Genomic DNA, 19,790 nt, shown 5'->3' with positions numbered 1-19,790 from the left:
CGCGCGGGGTTGCTGGGGAAGAGACTTTATTGTGCGGTAGTGCCGCGAGTGGAGACTCGGTTGAGCCCCGGGAGCCAAAGAGTCTGCGGGTGTCCTCACGGGGCGGCGGAGCTGGTGGGGGAAGGGCTGCGCCTGAAGTCCGGGGACCGTAGGTAGCCTCGTTCCGGTCGGCCCCTGGTGCAGCTTCTGGGCTCTCAGTCCGCGTCTTTATGTGGTCCCCCGACAGGGTCCGCGCGGGGGTTGGGGGTGAGAGCGCGCAGGAATTGCCCTTGGACTGTTCCTCTCTCCACCCCTTGACAAAAAACCAACCTCGCCTTAGGTCGAACTCCTAAAAGCTTTCGGAAAGGATTCTCTGGAAGAATGGGTTTCCTTGAGCGTCAGATGATTATTGATGTTGGTTGTTTCCGAGACTGCCCAGAGAAGTTATTTTTCCTGATCTCTTCAGCGTCTAGAACCATGCCTGATACAGACCTTTGACTGAGATGTGAATGTAGAATTCGCAGAATCTCAAGAATTCTGCCTCAGAGGTCAAGTTGGCTTTGACTCTTTGACTTTTCCCTGGTCCTTCCCATTCTCCATAGCGCCAGCTCCAAACCTTTCGCCTCTACTCTTAAGCCCCTCCCACATCTCAATCAGCGCCCCATTAGAGGAGAGAGGCTGTCACGGCAAGAAATAATTCATTTTTCCTTCCTAAATTATCTCCTTCGTTTTGCCTGGCGTTTACAGTAAGAGGCGGCCATCTTTCCAAACAAATATTTTAAATCTTCTGTTCTGTAATCAATATTCTTGAGTTTGGTCATTTGGCTTTGGAGACATGGCCTAGAATCTAGTCCCACCTCTGCTACTTATCAGTTGTTTGACCTTGGGTAAGACTTAAAAAAGAACAGTATGTATCTCATTGAACTTTTGAGGGGTTTTAAGTTAATTGTTTAGAGCATTTTGATCATTGCTTGACATATAGTATGTTTTTAGTATATGGTAGCTACTGTTAGTTTCACCATCCATCTTCCTGGAACTTGCTCTATTAACTTCCCCTGTGTCCCTAAAAATATAGGTTCCCCCTCTACTCTGACTTTTTTCTGTTTTTCTCTACAAAATGCTTATTTCTTTCCCTCAGTTTTAAACATGAAAACTTTCTTCAGACTTCCTTTTAAGACATTGTTCTATCACGAAATGCTGAGTGGTCCTTTTGTCTGCCTCCCCTTCACCTCCAAATCCACTGAAATTGTTCCTCAAAAGATGAGTAACCTTTTCATCATCATGGTTCTCAACTTTTTAAATCTGTCTCTATGTTTTTCATAGGCACAACACTACTATCAGTAACAATTCTCATATATACTGAAATCCTCAATTGAGATGTGAGAGCAAGTGTGAAAAAGTCCCCCTTCCCAAGATATTCTGATGCATACACCTCTCCTCTCCCATTCCAGGAGAATCACTGGCCTTTGTGATTTCAAGAGTGTAATCTCAACCATCACCAAGATGCTGACCAAATCATAATACTTATCAATGTCTTGACTTCTGTGTTGCATATTCATTTCCAGCTGCCTATTAGATATCTTCATCTCGATGTCCCACATACAATTCAACTTGTCCTCTTTAGTTCACCATTTCAGTTAAAGCATGACCATCCAACTTGTATTCAAAGCTAAGAACCTCAGACGTGTCTTTAACAAATTGGTCATTTCATCAATTTGTTGTTAAAAATTCAACAGATTTTTTAAAATTATCTACCAACAACACAGAGCTAGGCTCTGTGTTGACAGCTGGAGGTACAGTGGTGTACAGAACAGACAGACCCTGTCTTCATGGAGCTTACAGTCCAGTAGAGGAGGTGGACATTTCTCCAGGAAACCCACAAAAATGTAATTATAAACTGATAAACCATATATAGGAAAAAGACACAGTGGTATAAGAATATGTAACAGAGGGTCAGACTTGGTGAGGGAGGGTAGCCAGGGAAGTTCAAACATTCTTTAAGCCAAAATACCAAAGATGAGTTCATTTAAAGTGAAAGGAGAGAGTGGGGAAAAGAGGGAACAAACAGCAAGTTCAGGGAGCTGAAAGAATGCTGATGTGATCAGAGTAAAGATTGCAAGCCAAGTCTGGAAGGTTGAAGAAAGAGGCCAGTTCTCCTATAGCTTTGTAAAACATAATTACTTACAGAGAAATTTAGTGCTTATCCTAAGACTAGCAGGAAACACTGAAGGGTTTTAAGGAGAAAAGAGAACATAATCGTATTTGCATTTTGAAAAGACAATTCAGGCTTTGATATGAAGAGGAAATTGAAGTGGGAAAGAGTGGACATTTGCATACCCTTTCCACTAAATCTTTTACTCTACCATGGAAATCTCTCATCTTCTTGACTTTATTTCTACTACTACTATCTTAGAGGACCTCTCATTGTCTTCTGGATTGCTTTAATAGACCTTCCTACCGACTTTGCCACTATATTTTCTGTTTCTTAGTAGAGTTTAAATTTATTAAATGAAAATTTGATCAAGCTATTTCCCTACTTTAAAAACCTGCACTGGTTTCCTTATCCCATCCTGAATGAATTCCACCTATCTTGTAATTGTCCTGTAATGGAGTCACCAGACTTAAACCTCATTTCTCTCTCCTTGCCTTCACACATTATAATCTGTGGCTATTCACACCCAGACTTACTTGCTTGTGAATTCATGAGTAGATATGGAAAAAATGGTAGGGAGATGGTTTTAGGAAGTGTGTTTGCAAACAGGAGCCCAATTTGACTGAACTTTGGGATATTTTAAACCATGTCATGAATAATGGGGCTAGAAAGTCAGGTGCTAGTATTTTTGCCCAGTAAGTGTTTAATCCATATACAGTTTGCTTTTGTAGTTGTAGAAAATAAGATATTGATATCCAGGAGTTAATCATCTTAGAAAAGTATCTAAATATATTTTCATAAATACCCAAGGGGCATTTATAACTAGTTATGTATTGTTGAAATTATAATACTCATAGCTCTGTGAAATCCTTCAGTTATAAGCTTTTTCTTTTTTAAGTAGGCTCTGAGAAAGCTCTGGTGGGAACCTTTTAGTCGATATGAGTTCTAGTTAATGGATTTAGACACATATTTTAGCTAAAAAATCTTTGGCTTATTTCCTAGTTTATTCAGCAAACACTTATTTTCATGTATATGTATTAGGTACTGGGACAACAGATTTATAAAATCGATCTCTGCTTATAGCTTAACTGCATTGTCCAATAAAGTAGCCACTAGCCACAAGTGGCAATTTAAATTAAAATGATGAAAATGTGAAAATCAGTCCCTTTGATGGCAGAATAAACTGGCCTCCAAGGATGTTCCTGACTTAATCCCAGGAATTTATGTATATGTTACCTTTTGTGGCAAAAGAGACTTTACAGACATGATTAATTTAAGGATTTTAACATGGGGTGAACATCCTGATTTATCTCGGTGGGTCCGATATAATGGCAAGGTTCCTTATTACAGGAAGGTAGGAGGTTAAGAGTCAGAAAAGTCAATGTGATAAAGAAATCAGAGGAAGAAGGAAATGTGACAGTGGAAGTCAGAAGAGAAGATGCTGTATTGTTGGCTTTGAAGGTGGAGGAAAGGGAGACTCACCAAGAAATGTATGCAGCCTCTAGAAACTGGAAAAGGCAAGGAATGGATTCTTCCCTAGAGCCCCTAGAAGGAACACAGTCCTGCTGACACTGTGATTTTAGAGTAGTAAGACTATGATCTCTGTAACTGTAACGTAATAAAGTTGTGTTGTTTAAGCCACTAAGATTGTCATAATTTGTTACAGGACCAATAGGAAACTAATATGCTTAGCCTCATTAGGTGTATTTTATGTATTAGCTGCATGTGTTAGTGGCTACCATATTGGACATATGAGATTAGAATGTTTATCATCACAGAAAGTTCTGTTGAAAGCGCTGGTCTAACGCAGTGGTTCTCAAAGTGTGCTTCCTGTATCAGCAGCATCAATCTAAAAACTTGTTAGAAATGCAAATTCTCGGGCCTCTACCCCAGACCTGCTGAATCAGAAACTTTGAGAATGGGGCCCAGCCATCTTGTGTTCTAACTCCTCTGGGTGTTTCTGATGCATGCTAAAGGCTTAGAACCATTTTTCTAGAAAATAAATGATTTTAATAGAAGGAACTACCTGCAATAACAATATGTCTTCATTGAATGTTGGAATAAGGGAATGGGGATTAACTATACCTGCAGAAAAGATTGTTCTCTTTTATAGTAGCTGGGTTTGGGAAGCGAATGAGCATTCCAAGTGAGGAAACAGAATGAGCAAAAAGCAAGATACTGTACAGTTGAAGTACATGGGATGTTTCAGGAATTGCAAATACAGTCATTTCTGCTCTAATATGATACATGCATTCCTGAAAATCCTTAAGTTCTGCAACAGGGTTTATGGAAACCATAGGGACAGACTATTCATTACCTATCTTACTAGAGCACAAACGGGAACAACATAAATGTCTCAGTAAATACAGGTCTTTCCCTCAAGAAAAAAGATGAAGGTAGTTTGATGGAAAGGAGGCAGTAAGGAAGAATTGAGGCTGCTGAGTTAATGGAGGTAAGGACAGAGGGATGTAAACATCAGAGGTTATATGTTTGGAGGCACTTACTGGTTTTGTGTGAATACTGTGATACCAGACTTGGATGGCTCTGGCTCACTTATTGCCGTATGTTTGGAGTGTTTTGTGAATTTTTTTTGATTCAAGGATTGGGAACACCATGTTTAAGTCCTGCAAGACAAAGCCTGTGGCAGTACTGAGACAAGAGGAGAAACAGCGAGTGATGAGCAACCAGGATAAAAGGCCTCACAAGCAGGACTAGACTCCTGGGCTTTATGCATTCCGTTGTGCTGGTGTACTTTGCATTCAGTTGCTGTTGATGGTGCCAAACTTTTAACAATTTATGAACAAAACATGACTTTGCATTATGCTGACATCATTTCCCTATTTCACAATAATGCCTGAGAGGATTTGCATTATAGAAACATTTTGTGATGATAACAGTCTGTTGTGTGGCTGAATGTGTAGGTTGGGGTAGCAGTGTGTGATCTGTTAGAAATATAGTAATGGGCATTTATGAAGACCTGAGTACCATGCTAGGGAATCTTTTCTAAAGGAACTTTAGATTTCATAAATGTTACATCAATAATGTAGGGGATTCCAATATAACCCACCCCTCCCCTTCCCACACTTTCCCCCATTAACAACATCTTTCATTAGTGTGGTACTTTTGCTACAATTGATAAACACATTGAGCATTGCTATTAAACATGGTCTATAGTTTACATTATGGTTTACACTTTGCCCTGGACAATTTTATAGGCTTTGACAAAATTTATAATGAACGACTTGTACCTGTCATAGCAATATCATGCAGAACAATTCCAGTGTCCCCAAAATGCCCCATGTTTTGCCTATTCTTTCCTCTTCCTCACCTCAGAACCTCTGGTAACCACTGACTTTATAGCAGTGTTGCCAAGTTCTTCCATTACTAGAATAATAAGTCTACTTTAGTCCATAGTTGTGTTCTCCTTATGCTAGGAAATCATAACTCATTTGTGTGGTTTTGGGTAGCTCTTGAAGGTGTTTGACCTGAGTGTGAAATATAGGCAAGACACAAACAGGATTTTTTTGCTTCAGTGTGGAAAATAGAAAAAGATTTTAAAAGTATGAAAACTACCTAGGAGAATTTTATAACTTAAGAAATAATCGTGTCTGAAATAGAACAATGACTGAATGGAAAGGAGTCATTACTTTTGAGAGACATTTAAAAACAAAATCGCTAAAAGTTTCTGTGTCTATAAATGAAGGACTCTAAAGACAGTGAGAACATCTAGCTTGAGGGTGAATTGAGTCTGGAGAAGGTGATTTGTTTATATTTCTCAAATCCAGGCATTTACCCTACTTCCCTTCTTCCTTTATTATGCCTCATGTAAACATTCTTTCATTCCTGCTGTCACTATCCTCGGTTAAGTCTTATCATGTGGCCTCATAATAGCTTCCTTCCTGGTTTTTTTTCCCTACACTTTTCTTTCCACATCATTCCACACATTAATCTTCCTATTTCACTTTTTTTTTAGTCTCCTGAAGACTTTTTATACCTCAAGTAATTACATATTGGTATTGCAAAATAGGTGTGCATATACACACACATCTTTTTTTTTTTTATGAGAACTTGTAGGTTTACAGAAAAATGATGCATAAAATTAGAGTTGCCATATTAACACCTTGCATTAGTTTGGCACGTTTGTTACAACTCACCTATTTAATTTCTTATATCAGCGTTTTTGTTTCAAAAACCTTCAGTTTCATATCCTCTGAAAGATGAAGACCAGATTCCTTGACTTGGCATTTAGTATTTTCTGTTTAACATTTTATGAAACTTGACACTGTTCCCTCCCAGTATTGTTCAGCCTGAGGTGCTGTTCCAACTGGGTTGTTTTATTTACAATTTTGATCAAGCTTATCTCCAAGATTTGCTAATGATGCTCTCGTTTGGAATCTGCTCATCCCCTATAAATATCCATAGATATTTTAGTCCTACATCCACAAAGCAAGTCAGCAGCAATATATTTGCTTTCATTCTCCACACATCTTTGCCAACATTTGGGACAAGATAGTGGCTATAAGAGGGCACAAGAGGGGTTTTGAGGAAGCTGGTAATGACCTGTTTCTTGATCTAGTGCTAGTTACATGGGGTGTGTTCAGTTTGTGAAAATGTGGCGAGCTGGATACTTAAAATTTGTGCTCTTTTCTGTATTTGTTATACTTCAAAAAAAAGTATATTCCTGCCTGATAAAAATTAAAAATGCCCTAATTCTCCTGAGCCCTGTGTACTTTAATTTAGTTTTATGGCCAGCTTGTTAAGTTTGATTAGAACTATATTGAATTTATAGATAAACTGTAGAGAAATTGCCAATTCATATATTGTCTTCCCATATATAATCAAAGTATTTTGTTATTTATTTAGATCAGGGATCAGCTACCTGTTTTTGTAAATAAAGTTTTTTTTTTTCTTTTACGATTTCTTTCTTTCTTTCTTTCTCACTGCCCCGCCTCCCCGTGCCAGTTGTCTGTTCTCTGTCCATTTGCTGCGTGTTCTTCTTTGTCCACTTCTGTTGTTGTCAGTGGCATGGGAATCTGTCTCTTTTTGTTGCATCATCTTGTGTCAGTCTCCATGTGTGTGGCGCCATTCCTGGGCAGACTGCACTTTCTTTCGCGCTGGGTGGCTCTCCTTACGGGGTGCACTCCTTGCACATGGGGCTCTCCTAGGCAGGGACACCCCTGCGTGGCACAGCACTCCTTGCACACATCAGCACTGCGCATGGGCCAGCTCCACACGGGTAAAGGAGGCCCGGGGTTTGAACTGCGGACCTCCCATGTGGTAGACAGACACCCTAACCACTGGGCCAACTCTACTTCATGTAAATAAAGTTTTATTGAAACATGACCACAACGATGTGTTTACTTATTGTCTATGGCTGCTTTTTTCCCCCTAGGTTTACAGAAAAATCACGCAGAAAGTAGTTTGCATATGCAAACCTTCTCACACAGTTTTCCCTATTATTAATATCTTCCATTAGTGTGGTACATTTGTACCAATCAGTGAACCAATATTATTATAATTACATTAGTAATTGAAGTCCATAATTTATATTAGAGTTCATTCCTTGCATTTTATACTTCATGGGATTTTAAAAATATTTGTTGTGGTAACAAAATTTTATGTTTATACAACATAAAATTTCCTATTTTAACCACTTTATAAAGAATATAATTCAGTGGTATTAATTATATTTACAATGTTGTGGTACCATGAATGGCAAGATTTTTCATCAACCCAAATAGAAACTATGTGCCATTTAAGCATTAAGCATTTAAGCATTAGAACTAGGAACTAATGCTTACCTTACCCTTACCTCTGCCCCCAGTAACCTGTATTCTCATTTCTCACTGAACTTGCATATGTAAGTGAGATCATACAATATTTGCCCTATCGTGTCTTGCTTTTTTCACTCCACATGATGTATTCAAGGTTCATCCATGTATCAGAACTCCGTTCCTTTTTACAGCTGAATAGTACTGCGTTGTATATATGTATAGCACATTTTGCTTATCCATTCTTCTGTTGGTGGACACTTGGGTTCCTTCTACCTTTTGGCTGTTGTGAATGCTGCATTGACATCAGTGTGCAAAATATCTGTTCGAGTATGGCTGCTTTTGAGCTACAGAGGTAAAAGTTCAATAGGTGTTGCCGACCCAATGGCCTGCAAGCCTAAAATACTTCTTTTCTGGCTCTTTAAGAAAAAGTTTTCAGCTCGCTGGTTTAGATTTTTTTTTATTATTTTCTGTGTAAAGGTCTTACATATCTTTTGTTAGATGAGTTCCTGTGTATCATGTGGGTTTTATTATTATAAATATCTTTTTGTTATATGTTTATTTTTTTCTTTTATGTATTTAAATTGTTCCTTTTATGTAGGACAGCTGTTGCTATTTGTGTATTAATCCAATATTCAGCATCTTTGTCACTATTTTTTTTTTAATTAGAGAAGTTGTAGGTTTACAGAAAAATCATGAGAAAACCAAACTCTTAATAGTTTGTAGAATGTCTACATAGATGATGGTCATGTGAATGTCAACTTTGTTCCTTTCCAGTTCTGTCTCATTTCATGTCTTATTAAGTTCCTTCTAATAGAAGATAGTTTCAGCATCATGTATGTTGTTTAATGTGAGGGGGTTTTGTTTGTTTCTTTGTTTGGTAGAAGTAAATCCTTTATCAATTTAAGAAAGTTTCTTTCCACTCCAAGATTCCTGAGAGTTAGTGTTAAATTTATCATATGATCTTCCTGTGCAAATGTTGAGAGAGTTTCTTTAATCTGCTAATACAATGATTTTTTTAATTAGTAGACTTCATTAGAACAATTGCAGATTTACCCAAAAAAACAAAAAAAACAAAAAAAACCCTGAGAAGATAGAACAGAGAATTCCCAGTTTTCCCTATTATTAACATCTTAACATTAGTATGATATATTTGTTAAATAAAATTAATGAACCACTATTGATACATGATTAAGCAGAGATCATATTTATTCAGATTTCCTTAGTTTTTACCTAATGTCCATCCTTTTCTGTTTCAGGTTACTGTGTTACATTTAGTTGTAATGCCTCCTTAAGCTCCTCTTGTCTGTAACATCACTTTCTTTTTGATGACCTTGCCTGTTTTGAGGAGTACTGGCTAGGTATATTGCAGGTTACTCTTCATCTGAAATTTAAAAGGTTTTGTTGTGGTAGTGTTTATGCTACATAATATTTCCCATTTTAGCCACTCTTCAGATATACAATACAGTGGTAATTACATTCATAGTGTTGTGGTTCATCACCTCTATCATTACAAAAACTTTTTCCATCACCCCAAACAGAAACTAGCTATTAAATGTCCTTCATTATCTTTTTTTTTTTTCTTTCTGCCTTATCATTTTAATTTAGAGGTCCCCAAACAGGGAAGCAGACTTGGCCCAGTGGATAGGGCATCCATCTACCACATGGGAGGTCCGCAGTTCAAACCCCAGGCCTCCTTGACTCGTGTGGAGCTGGCCCATGCGCAGTGCTGATGTGGGCAAGGAGTGCCCTGCCACTCAGGGGTGTCCCCCGCATAGGGGAGCCCCACGCCTAAGGAGTGTGCCCCGTAAGGTGAGCCACCTAGCGCAAAAGAAAGTGCAGCCTGCCCAAGAATGGCACCGCACACACGGAGAGCTGATGCAGCAAGATGGTGCAACAAAAAGAAACACAGATTCCCATGCCGCTGACAACAGAAGCAGACAAAAAGAAGAACACGCAGCAAAATGGACACAGAACAGACAACTGGGAGGGGGGGGGCAAGAGAGAAATAAATAAAAATAATAATAATAAAGCTTTAAAAAGAAAAAAAAGTCCCCAAACAGTTTACAGTGAAAAGTCTCCCTCCCATTTTTGTCCCCCTGTCTATTCCCTCTGGAGGCCACAAGTTTTACCAGATTTTGTGTCTCCTTTCAGAAATTATTAATTGATTGCAGGTTATAATTATTAGTATTAACTTTAGCTCACTGTTTACCTTCGGTTCTCCCTTTGTGTTGTACAGTTTGTGTGTGTGTGTGTGTGTGTGTGGTAACTTATATACAACTTAAAATTTCCCATTTTCCCCTCTGTGCAAGTATAGGATTCACTGGTGTTAATTACACCATCATCCATTGCTAAAACTTTATCACCCCAAACAGAAAATCCATATCAATTAAATATTAATTCCCTCCCCCACCCAGCCACTGGTAAACTATAATTTTTGGCTTACAAATTTACATGTTCTCCTAATTGCATATAGGTGAAATCATATGGTATTTGTCTTTTTGTGTCTGGCTTATTTCATTCAATATGACATCTTCAAGGTTCATCGATATTGTAGCATATCTCATAACTTCATTTCTTTTTACAATCTAATATTTCATTGTAAGTATATACCATATTTTGTTTATGTATTCATCTGTTTATTTTTTTGTTTTGTTTTGTTTTCCCACTCATCTTTTTTTTTTTTCTTTCTTTTGTTTTTTCTCCCCCCATTCATCTGTTGATGGATACTGGGTTGTTTTCATCTTTTGGCAACTGTGAATAATCCTGTACAAACATTGGTGTACAAATATCTGTTCCAGTCCCTGTTATCAATACTTTTAGGTATATACCTAGAAGTGGACTTGCCAGGTCATGTGGTAATTCTGTCCTTAACTTTCTGAGGAGTCACCAAACTATTTTCTACAGTGCCTGCACCATTTTACATTCCCACCAACAATGTATGAGAATTCCTATTTCTTCATATACTCTCGAACACTTTTTTTCTGTCTTTTATAGTAGTAGCCTTTCTAGTGAGTGTGAAATGGTATCTCATTGTGGTTTTGATTTGCATTTTCCTAATGGCTAATGACATTGAGCATCTTTTTATATATTTATTGGCCATTTGTGTATCTTCCTTGGAGAAATGTCTATTCAAGTATCTTGCCCATTTAAAATTGGGTTATTTGCCTTTTTGTTGTTAAGTTGTAGGAGTTCTTTATATATTCTGGATATTAAACCCTTATCAAGAATATGGTATCCAAATCCCTCATTCTGTAGGTTACCCTTTTACTTTCTTGATAAAGTCCTTTGCTATACAAAAGTTTTTTTAAATTATTTTGATGAAGTCCTATTTATCTAATTTTCTTTTCATTGCTTGTCCTTTTGGTTGTAAAGTCTAAGAAACCACTGTCTAACATAAGATCCTAAAGATATGTTTTCCCTGTTTTTTCTTTTAGGAGTTTTATAGTTCTGGTGCTTATATTTATGTTTTTTATCTATTTTGAGTTGATTTTTGTGTGTGATATGAGGTAGGGGTCCACCTCATTCTTTTCCATGTGGAAATCCAGTTTTCCCAGCACCTTTTGTTGAAGAGACTTTTCTTTCCCAATTGAGTGGAATTGGCACCCTTGTCACAAACATGAGGGTTGATTTCTGAACTCTCAGTTTGATTCCACTGGTCTATATGTCTTTCTTTGTGCCAGACGAGGACATGTGGTTTTGATTACGGAGCTTTGAAATAAGTTTTAAGATCAGGAGTTGTAAGTCCTTCAGCTTCATTCTTTTTCAAGATAGCTTAGCTCTTTGGGGGCCCTTACCCTTCCATATGTATTTGATGATTGGCTTTTCCTTTTCTGCAAATAATGCTGTTGGAATTTTTGTTGCAGTTGCCTTGAACCTGTAAATCACTTTGGGTAGATTTGACATTGTAATACTTAGTCCTCCAATCCATGAACATGGAATAGCCTTCCATTTATTTAGGTCCTCTTTCATTTCTTTTAGCAATGTTTTGTCATTTTTCTGCATACATGTCCTATACCTCCTTGATTAAATTTATTCCTAGATATTTGATTTGTTTATTTGCTGTCATGAATGGAATTTTTTTCTTGATTTTCTCTTTGGTTTATTCAATACCAGTGTATAAAAACACCCCTGAATTTTGTGTTGATTTTGTATCCCCCTGAATTCATTTATCGGCTCTGTTTTGGATGTTGTGTGAAAGTTCTTTGGGTGATAGGATGAATACAATGATAGCAAACCAGCCTAGAATGCATGAAGGATGGCTTTATTAGATTAAAGAGCCTGGAGGAGGAGAGGGGAGAATGATGGCAGAGGTGGGGCCTTGGACTTTCCTAACCTAGGCTCCTTTGAGAGTCCATGGAGGAGAGGGGGAAGAGTCCATAGGGATCTCAGCCTCTTGCCTTTTTTGTGACCCAGAAGGGAGGAGTAGGGCTTTCCCATGGATACTGAGGGTTGGCAGTTTTAAACTATACAGCATGAAAAGCAGAAGCAGCAGGTGCTTTTTGGAGAAGTTAAAGGCGATTTATCATCCAACCCATATGGAGATACAAACCTTGCTAGTAAACTGCATTATGAAAGGATAGAAGTGGTAAGAGCTGTTCAGAGAAGCTGAGGGCAGCTCATCATCCAAATCATATAGGGGTACAGGCCTTGCCTGTTGCAGTTGTGCCCACAGCAGGGCTAACCAGGTGGTCACTCAAAAGGGAAACTTAAAACTGAACTAGGGGAAGCAGATGTGGCTCAACTGATACAGCATCTGCCTACCAAATAGGAGATCCAGGGTTCGAACTGAGGGCCACATGTGGTGAGCTGGCCCATGTGCAAGGAGTGCGCCCTGCAAGGGGCTGCGCCGTGCAAAAAAAGCGCAGCCTGCCCAGGAGTGGCACCACACACATGGAGAGCTGACGCAAGATGATGTAACAAAAAGAGAAACAGATTCCTGGTGTCGCCGAGAATGCAAGCAGACACAGAACACACAGTGAATGGACACGAGAACAGACAGGCTGGGGGGGAATTAAAAAAATAAATCTTTAAAAACAAAACAACAACTGAACTAGGCAGGATGACAAGGCACCAGATAATTCTCTTATGCCACAACAACTGTAATAGTATTGTGGATTTTCTAGATATAGAAGCATGTCATCTGCAAGTAGGTGAAGTATTACTTCTTCCTTTCCAATTTGGATGCCCTTTATTTCTTTCTGTTGCCTAGTTGCTCTGGCTAGAACTTCCATTTCAATGTTAAATAACAGTGGTGACTGTGGGCATCCTTGTCAATGTTCCTGATCTTAAGGGGAAAGCATAGAGTATGATGTTAGCTGTGTGTTTTCATATATACCCTTTATCATGTTAAGAATATTTCCTCCTATTCCTAGTTGTCTGAGTGTTTTTTATTAGGAAGGAATGCTAAATTTTGTTAAGTGCCTTTTCTGTGTCAACTGACATCACATATTTGGTTTTTTTCCCCTTTATTCTGTTAATGTGGTGTATTATATTAATTGATTTTCTTATGTTGAATCACCTTTGCATGCCAGGCTCCCACTTATCATGGTGTTTAATTCTTTTAATGTACTATTGGATTCAGTTTGCTGGTAATTTTTTGAGGATTTGTGCATTTATATCGTGAGAGATATTTGTTTGTAATTTTCTTTTTTTGTGGTTTCTTTACCTGGCTCTAGTATTTTGGCCTCATAGAGTGAATTAGAAAGTGTTCCCTCCTCTACAATTTCTTGGAAGAGTTTGAGAAGGATTGATATTAATTCTTGTTGAAATGTTTGGTAAAATTCACTGATGAAGCTGTGTGTTCTTTGGCTTTTCTTGGTTGGGAGGTGTTTTTTTTTTAATTGATTCTATCTTTTTACTTGTTACTAGTCTGTTCAGATATTCTATTTCTTTTTGAGTCAGTGTGGGTAGCTTTTGTGCTTCAAGGAGTTTGTCCATTTCATCTAGATGATCTTAATCTGTTGACATACAAATGTTCATACTATCCTTGTATATTCCTTTTTATTTCTGTTGGATTGGTAGTTTTTGGAGAATAACAGCACTCATTGAGGTGTGGAGACTGATGATTGCAGGCAGAAAGTTTATTGGGAAGCTCTCCCAGTAGAGAGGGTCTAAAGAATAGACTTCAACCCACCCCCCCACCCCCAAGGTTATACGGTACATCCATAGGCAGGGAAACCAAGTACAGCCTGGGGGCTAAATGGCTGGGGGTAAGGTATTCTTGGAATTCAGGAGGGGTTGGTGGTGCCTGGGCCCAGAGTGGGTAAAAGCCCATATCTGTTCCACTTTGTACATTCTTGGGAGGAGATGGGCTGCCTCCTAGCCCTTAGGCTATTGAAGTTATGGCTGGAGGCTGCCTTTGTTTAATTTTATGTTTTGGGGAAATTGAGTCACGGTCTTATGACCTGTTAATCATTTCAAACCTTGTAAGGGAGGGCCTCTAACTGTAGTAATTCCCCTTTTCATTCTTGATGTTAGTTATTTGCCTCTTATTTCTCTTTTACTTTGTCAGGCAATTTTTTTTTTTTTAGTTTTTCATACAACCATGTTTTTTTTTTTTAATTCTCTTTACTTTTTTTTAATTCTCTTTACTTTTTTTTTTTAATTCTCTATTTCATTTATCTGTACTCTCATCTTCATAATTTCCTTCCTTATACTAGCTTTTGGTTAGTTTGCTCTTCTTTTTCTGTTTTCTCCAGATGTGAGATTAGCGTTCTGATTTGAGATCTTTCTTCTTTAATGCCTAGCATTTAGAGCTACAAATATCCCTCTGAGCACTGCCTTGACTGCATCCTGTAAGTTTTGAAATATTGTATTTTTGTTTTCAGTCATCTCAAGATATTTCCTGATTTTCCTTGGGCTTTCTTCTTTGACCCTTTTATTGTTTAAGAGTGCTTTGTTTAACTTCCATACATTTGTGGGTTTTTCAAATCTCCCTCTGATACTGATTTTTAGCTTCATTCCATTATGGACAGAGAAGATACTTTCTATAATTTCAATCTTTTAAAATTTAATGAGGAGATTTGTGGTGTGATATGTGGTCTGTCCTGGAGAGTGATCCACATGCACTTTAGAACTATGTGTATACTCTTGCTTTGGGGTGCCGTGTTCTGTATATGCTTGCTAAGTCTAGTTCATTTATAGTATTGTTCAGTTCCTCCATTTCCTTGTTTATCTTCATCTGCATGTTCCATGCATTGATGAAAGTGGTTAATGGACTCTCCAACTGCTATTTTACAGATGTCTATTTCTCCCTCCATTTTGTCATTGCTTGCCTCATGTATTTTGGGGCATTGTAGTTAAGTGCATAGATTTTTATTATATTTCTTCTTGGAGGATTGACCCTTTTAATACATAGCATCATTCTTTGTCTTTTGTAATACTTTTTTTACTTAAAGTCTATTTTTTTCCAGTATTAGCAACCCCATCTCTTTTTGTTATGATGTGCATGGAATATTTTTTCCATCCTTTTACTTTCATCCTCTTTGTGTCTCTGAGTCTCAAGTGATTCTTTTATAAACAACATGTCTTTGGATAGTGTTTTTTTGTTTGTTTGTTTTTTAATCCATTCTGCATATCTTTCTTTTGGGTAGTTTAATCCATTTACATTCATTGTTATTACTGATAAGACGGGACTTACATCAGCCATTTTGCCCTTTGTTTCTTGTACCTATGTTTTAATTTTCTAGGCTGCTCTAAGCAAATACCACAAAATGATTCCACTTAAACAGTGGGAATTTATTTGCTTACAGTTAGAGTCTGGGAAAATGTCCAAATCATGGCATCTTAAGGTGATGCTTTTTATTCCCAAAGACAGGCTGCTGGCAACCCTTGTCTCCTTTCCCACATGACAAGGCAAATGGCAGTGTCTGCTGGTGTCTCCCTTTTAGTCCAGATTTTATTGATTTCAGCTTCTTACTTCTGTGGCTTTCTCTCTCTCTGTATAGTCATTCTTTTTATAAAAGTTACAGGATTAGGATCTATCCTGAATGAGATGGATCACACCTTAACCGAAGTAGCCTTATCAAAAAGTCCCACTTACAGTAGGTTCATATCCACAGGAATGGATTAACTTTAAGAACTTGTTTTTCTGGGATACATAAAGCTTCAAACCACCACAACATTTGATATCTTTTTGTCCCTCTCTTTATCACATCCTTCTTCTGTGATAAAACTCTTGATATCTTCTTGCTATTTCTGTAATTATTTTAAATACTTTCTTTTTGGTTACTTTAGGGTCTTGTATTAAGCAACCTAAATCTATAACCTGTAAGTTCAAAAGATACTGATGGTGCCATACTAATGGGTTGTGTTTTGCACTTACTCATGTAATTAAATTACCTTTAATGGAGATTCTTACTTCCTTATACTGCTCCAGGTTGCTCTCTCCTATCCTTCCAAATTGAAGAACTCCCTCTCATATTTCTTAGTGCAGGTCTCTTGGTGATAGATTCTCTGTTTTGTGTTTATCTGTGTGTTTTGAATTAGTTAATTTGGATTTTAAATTAGGATCCAAATGGAAGTTAGGTATAACACAATGGGGTTCTGAGGCTGTAATGCATGAGAAAATATAGTTTGTTGTTCATGGGTCCCAGAGAAGAGAGAGGTGTCATGAAGCGCAGTCAGCTCAGGTTGTTTAGAACCAGCAATCGGAGCACATAAGCAGAGCAAGAAAGATCCTTGAGCTTGTGCCTTTATTTTGATTCAGGGGCAGAGGTTGGGAGATTTCCTGCAGGAGTCAAGGATTGATTAGTATAAAGCAAATGTGTGTGAAAAGGGAAAGGAACTAAAGGTCTGAGGTAGTGGGGATGGTTAGCTTTTTATTTGGAACCAGCTGTGGGTTTTGGGTAAGGTGTGTGGGCAATGTGAGTAGTGACTGTAGATAAGGGTTTGGGCTCTGGGGAATTTATACCCCAGGGCTGGAAAGCTGCTTATTAACTAGGCCAAAGGTCTGCGTACAAAGTAAAATGGATACCAAGGCAGTACAAAAATTATAACACTGTGAATGTCTTAACTCTCCCTCATTTTTGAAGGGCAGGTTTTGTCTTAAATACATCATACCGCTGCCATCTCATCTCCATGGTTTCTGATGAGAAATTGGCACTTAGTCGTACTGAGAATCCCTCATATATGATGAATCGCTTTTCTCTTGCTGCATTCAGAGTTCTCTCTCTATCTTTGGCATTTGACGTTTTGATTACTATGTGCCTTGGAGTAGGTCTTATTAGGGTTTATCCTGTTTGAAGTTTTGCTTGTTGGACATGTATATTTATGTCTTTTGTAAGATTTGAGAATTTTTTGGCCATTATTTCCTCAGATATTCTTTTTGCCTCCTTTTCTTTATCCTTTTCATCTGGAACTCCCATATTGCATATGTTGTTATGCTTCAGGTTGTCCTACAGGTCCCTTAGAATCTGCTCACTTTTTTCATTCTTTGGTCTGTCTGCTCTTTTGACTGTATGATCTTGATTGCCCTGTCTTCTAGTTCACTGATTCTTTCTTTTCCCTGTTCAAATCTGCTGCTGAATGCTTCTTGTGTATTTTTAATTTCCATTCTGTTATTCATCCCCATAAGTTCTGTTATGGTCCCTTTTAAACTTTCTAATTCTTTTTTGTTCATGTTTTGTCTTTTTTATTTCCTTTAGTTTTGTATCCATAAGTTTGTTTCTGTCCATGTTTTCTTTTATCTCCGTGAATTGATTGTCTTTGATTAGTCATTCCAACTTTGTGGTTTTTTTTTTTTTAAGATTTGTTTTATTTATTCCCCACCCCCGCCACTGCCTGCACTCACTGTCTGTTCTCTGTATCCATTCACTACACTTTTGTGTCTGCTTGTCTTTCTTCTCTTCTTGTCTTCTCTTTAGAAAGCACCAGGAACCGATCCTGGGACTTCTGATGTGGGAGAGAGGCATCCAATCACTTGAACCACCTCAGCTCCCTGGTTTGTGGTGTCTCTCATTTCTTTCCTCTGTGTCTCTTTTTTGTTGTATCAGCTCGTGGCGTGGGCCAGCTTTCTGCAGCCATCTTCACCTTCACTAGGAGGCCCCAGGAACCCAACCCAGGACCCCCCATGTTGTAGGTGGGAACCCAGTTACTTGAGCCACGTCCACTTCCCCTTTGTATTTCTTCTGAAGTTTTCATTTGTGTCCTTGACTGAGCCATCTCTGTTTTTTGTTTTGTTTTCATTTAATTATTTTGATGTGCAACCTCTAGAAGTCAGTTTCTCTCTGTTACCTAGGGTTTTAGTGTAGTGTAGATTGGCTATGAGATAGGAGCCTTCATTGCTTTTTCCAGTTTATACTGAACTTTTAGAGTAGCCCTTGTTAAACAGTTTGGATGTTCTCAGAACTTTCTGCACCTGCCTCTTGTCCTGGGCATGGCCAGTAACTTTTAAGATTACCCTATTATTGTGTGTGACTATTTTCCCTCCTGGAGAGAGTTTCCTTTCCTCTGTTACTCCTTGGGAGTCCTGGGCTCTTTTTTATGCAAATTTACTTCCCCAGCAGCTCTGATTTACTCAGTTCTCCCTCACTCTGGGCCTCCTTTTCACTCTAGCTTCCAGCCCTGGGTCTGCCCTCTTAACAGTGGTTCAATTTCCCCTTTTTCTGTGGGTTTTCTGCCTTGAACAGCTTCCTGGTTTGGCCCATGCAACCAGATGAGGTTGGTATTAAAAAAACACTCAATTTTTATGGTTGTTTAGCTGTGCCAGCAATTAAGGACTTGGCCTGGAGTGTGCAGAACTTGCCAACTGGTCTGCCACAGGTCATTCTCTGTCCCAGGAATCTGCTTTTATGTGCACATTTGCTTACTGCTAGGGCCCCACCTTGGATCTTTGAGACCTTGTCTTAATGTGCATAGGACTCTAAATTCCTGCCCTGGGTGACTTTTTGGCCAGAGATCTCAGTAAGAGGTGCCTGGGCCAGAGCAGTGTTGCTCTGTGTCTCTCTTAGATGGGTGGGATCAAGCATGGGGAACGGGTTTTTTGGGAAAAGATCACAGAAGTGCTATTTCATTACCTATTTAGGCCACATAATACCAACATGATTTATGACTGTTGCTATTCACCTTGATTACCTGACTTTTTTAGTGTTGTCAAGTTTCTCTACTCTAAAGTTTCTCTTTTATCTGCTTATCTATACTGTATTTTTTGAGAGGAAGTCACTATGTGCAGCCTACACATACATTTATTTGGAATTCTTATGCATAGGAAATTTGTCTCTTCTTCCACGTTTATTAGCTTGTTCTGTCATTTATTTATATTGGTCATTTATTAAATCTATATGAATTCATGAATATGTATTTCATGTTTTATAGTATAATGCACTGTTACTTTGTCACTTAAATTGTTCAAGTTTGGTCACTGGGAGCTCTTTAGTTGGCTCCCTGTGTTCCTTTGACATAACCCCATCAAGGTTTGTGTGTGTGTATATGTGTTTGTGTGTTGTGGGGTTGTGTGTGTTATTTTTATTTTTTTAGCACTTTGTTACTCTCTGGAATTAATAAATGCTCCAGGCTCATCTTCTGTATCTCCTAAAATCAGTCATTTCTCCAAGAATCCCTGATTCATTTTATTTATTTATTTTTAAATATTTATTTCATTTATTTATCTCTCCCACCCCCTTGTTGTTTGCACTAGCTGTATCTGTTTGTCTTCTTTGTTTCTTTAGGAGGCACTGGGAACTGAACCTGGGACTTCTGATGTGAGAGGGAGGCACCTAATCACTTAAGCCACCTTCATGCCCTGCTTTTTGTTGTATCTCTCATTATGTTTTTCCTTGTGTCTCTTGTTGCATCATCTTGTTGTATCAGCTCACCATGCCTTGCCTGCCTGATATGCCAGCTCGCCATCCTGCTTGTCCTCTTTACAAGGCACTGGAACCTTTGCT

General features: G+C 38.3%; 2 protein-coding genes across 3 annotated transcripts in view; one reads left to right on the top strand and one right to left on the bottom strand.

The window, feature by feature from the left end:
* The window catches only part of CASP8AP2 (caspase 8 associated protein 2), a 68,792-nt gene that overhangs the window by 129 nt on the left and 48,873 nt on the right, over window positions 1–19,790 (top strand). The window lies entirely within an intron of this gene.
* The window catches only part of GJA10 (gap junction protein alpha 10), a 36,085-nt gene that overhangs the window by 14,832 nt on the left and 1,463 nt on the right, over window positions 1–19,790 (bottom strand).

The sequence above is a fragment of the Dasypus novemcinctus genome, chromosome 11, assembly GCF_030445035.2.
Source record: "Dasypus novemcinctus isolate mDasNov1 chromosome 11, mDasNov1.1.hap2, whole genome shotgun sequence".
Classification (NCBI taxonomy): domain Eukaryota; kingdom Metazoa; phylum Chordata; class Mammalia; order Cingulata; family Dasypodidae; genus Dasypus; species Dasypus novemcinctus.
This window is presented reverse-complemented; position numbering and strand designations above follow the sequence as displayed.